This window comes from Styela clava, chromosome 7 (assembly GCF_964204865.1).
Source record: "Styela clava chromosome 7, kaStyClav1.hap1.2, whole genome shotgun sequence".
Classification (NCBI taxonomy): Eukaryota; Metazoa; Chordata; class Ascidiacea; order Stolidobranchia; family Styelidae; genus Styela; species Styela clava.
This window is the reverse complement of record NC_135256.1, coordinates 16,600,974-16,604,549: the sequence shown is the minus strand read 5'-3', so window position 1 is coordinate 16,604,549 and position 3,576 is coordinate 16,600,974.

Genomic DNA, 3,576 nt, shown 5'->3' with positions numbered 1-3,576 from the left:
TTGTATCAGTCTTTTCCTAAATTCCCAATTGCCGTCATAATTCTTTGCCTGAGAATCTAGAATACCATTAAAAATATCTAAGCCTAATAAAACCCTATTAATCCTAATGGCGGGTATTTCTAACGGTGGGAATGGGTCTAAATCTATCTCTAACAAAGAAAATATTAAAAACAAAAATGCCATGGCTAGCCCTGTTAATACTTTTCTTCTTTGGTCGGTGTCACGAAATTCTGTTTCCTGTTGAAAATACCTCAAAAATAGAAGAGAAAATAATGATTAAGACAAATAGGATAGGCAAATATGAATAAAGCATATTACTGAAAAAGCTTTATTATTAAGTATTCAATATCAGAAATGAACATAATACTTCGTGCATTACTGTATCAGTATTAATATAATCAAAAAAGTATTATATCGAACTATAATCAAAGTAAACACTAGATAGAAGGAGTGAGCCTGACTAATGAAACACTTGTAACGTACTTACTGGAATGTCAGATTTGTCTCCGATTCCGTCTTTTTTCAATTTCTCCAGTGCCTTCAAAATTCTGAGCCTGAGAAGCTAAGATAATGTTAACAATATCTAAGCCTAATAAAATTCGTAAAAATATTTACATGTAATTTGTAGATTTTCCTTGCATCCGTCTTTTCCTTTTTTTCTCAGTCCCTCCATAGTTCTGTGCCTAGGAAGCTAGAATAACATTAAAAGTATCTAAGCCTAATAGAAAACCCTATTATTCCTAATGGCGGGAATGGGTCCAAATCTATCTATACCAAATAAAATTAATAAAAACAAAAATGCCATGGCTATCCCTGTTAATACTTTTCTTCTTTGGCCGGTGTCACGAAATTCTGTTTCCTGTTGAAAATACCTCAAAAATAGAAGAGAAAATAATGATTAAGACAAATAGGATAGGCAAATATGAATAAAGCATATTACTGAAAAAGCTTTATTATTAAGTATTCAATATCAGAAATGAACATAATGCTTCGTGCATTACTGTATCAGTATTATTATAATCAAAAAAGTATTAGACGAACTATAATCAAAATGAACACTAGATAGAAGGAGTAAGCCTGACTAATGAAACACTTGTAACATACTTACCGGAATTTCAGATTTGTCTCTGATTCCGTCTTTTTTCAATTTCTCCAGTGCCTTCAAAATTTTGAGCCTGAGAAGCTAAGATAATGTTAACAATATCTAAGCCTAATTAAAATTTATAAGAATATTTACATTCAATTTCTAGATTTCCCTTGTATCAGTCTTTTCCTATTTTCTTCATTGTTTCATTGTATCAGTCTTTTCCTAAATTCCCAATTGCCGTCATAATTCTTTGCCTGAGAATCTAGAATACCATTAAAAATATCTAAGCCTAATAAAATCCTATTAATCCTAATGGCGGGTATTTCTAACGGTGGGAATGGGTCTAAATCTATCTCTAACAAAGAAAATATTAAAAACAAAAATGCCATGGCTAGCCCGGTTATTACTTTTCTTCTTTGGTCGGTGTCACGAAATTCTGTTTCCTGTTGAAAATACCTCAAAAATAGAAGAGAAAATAATGATTAAGACAAATAGGATAGGCAAATATGAATAAAGCATATTACTGAAAAAGCTTTATTATTAAGTATTCAATATCAGAAATGAACATAATACTTCGTGCATTACTGTATCAGTATTAATATAATCAAAAAAGTATTATATCGAACTATAATCAAAGTAAACACTAGATAGAAGGAGTGAGCCTGACTAATGAAACACTTGTAACATACTTACTGGAATGTCAGATTTGTCTCTGATTCCGTCTTTTTTCAATTTCTCCAGTGCCTTCAAAATTCTGAGCCTGAGAAGCTAAGATAATGTTAACAATATCTAAGCCTAATAAAATTCGTAAAAATATTTACATGTAATTTGTAGATTTTCCTTGCATCCGTCTTTTCCTTTTTTTCTCAGTCCCTCCATAGTTCTGTGCCTAGAAAGCTAGAATTACATTAAAAGTATCTAAGCCTAATAGAAAACTCTATTATTCCTAATGGCGGGAATGGGTCCAAATCTATCTATACCAAATAAAATATTAAAAACAAAAATGCCATGGCTAGCCGTGTTAATACTTTTCTTCTTTGGCCGGTGTCTCGAAATTCTGTTTCCTGTTGAAAATACCTCAAAAATAGAAGAGAAAATAATGATTAAGACAAATAGGATAGGCAAATATGAATAAAGCATATTACTGAAAAAGCTTTATTATTAAGTATTCAATATCAGAAATGAACATAATATTTCGTGCATTACTGTATCAGTATTAATATAATCAAAAAAGTATTATATCGAACTATAATCAAAATAAACACTAGATAGAAGGAGTGAGCCTGACTAGTGAAACACTTGTAACATACTTACTGGAATGTCAGATTTGTCTCTGATTCAGTCTTTTTTCAATTTCTCCAGTGCCTTCAAAATTCTGAGCCTGAGAAGCTAAGATAATGTTAACAATATCTAAGCCTAATAAAATTCGTAAAAATATTTACATGTAATTTGTAGATTTTCCTTGCATCCGTCTTTTCCTAATTTTCTCAGTCCCTCCATAGTTCTGTGCCTAGGAAGCTAGAATAACATTAAAAGTAAATAAGTCTAATAAAAACCCTATTATTCCTAATGGCGGGAATGGGTCCAAATCTATCTATACCGAATAAAATATTGAAAACAAAAAAGCCATGGCTAGACCTGTTAATACTTTTCTTCTTTTGTCGGTGTCACGATATCCTGGTTCCTGTTGAAAATATCTTAAAAATAGAAGAGAAATTAATGACCATGACAAACACAGATAGGTAAATATGGATAAAGCATATTACTAAAAAAGCTTTATTAATAAATATTCAATATCAGCAATAAACATAATACTTCGTGCATTATTGTATCAGTATTAATGAACACCAGATGGCAAGAGTAATCCTGCCTAATGAAACACATGTAACATATTTACCGGTATTTCAGATTTGTCTCTGGTTCCGTCTTTTTTAAATTTCTTCAGTGTCTTCAAAATTTTGTGCCTGTGAAGCTAAGATAACATTAACAATATCTAAGCCTAATTAAAATTTGTAAGAATATTTACATTCAATTTGTAGATATCCTTGTATCAGTCTCTTCCTATTTTCTTCATTGTTTCCTTGTGTCAGTCTTTTCCTAAATTTCCCATTGCCGTCATAATTCTTTGCCTGAGAATCTAGAAAACCATTAAAAATATCTGAGCCTAATAAAACCCTATTAATCCTAATGGCGGGTATTTCTAACGGTGGGAATGGGTCTAAATCTCTCTCTAACAAAGAAAATATTAAAAACAAAAATGCCATGGTTAGCCCTGTCAATACTTTTCTTCTTTGGTCGGTGTCACGAAATTCTGTTTCCTGTTGAAAATACCTCAAAAATAGAAGAGAAAATAATGATTAAGACAAATAAGATAGACAAATATGAATAAAGCATATTACTGAAAAAGCTTTATTAATAAATATTCAATATCAGCAATAAACATAATACTTCGTGCATTATTGTATCAGTATTAATATATTCAAAAAAAT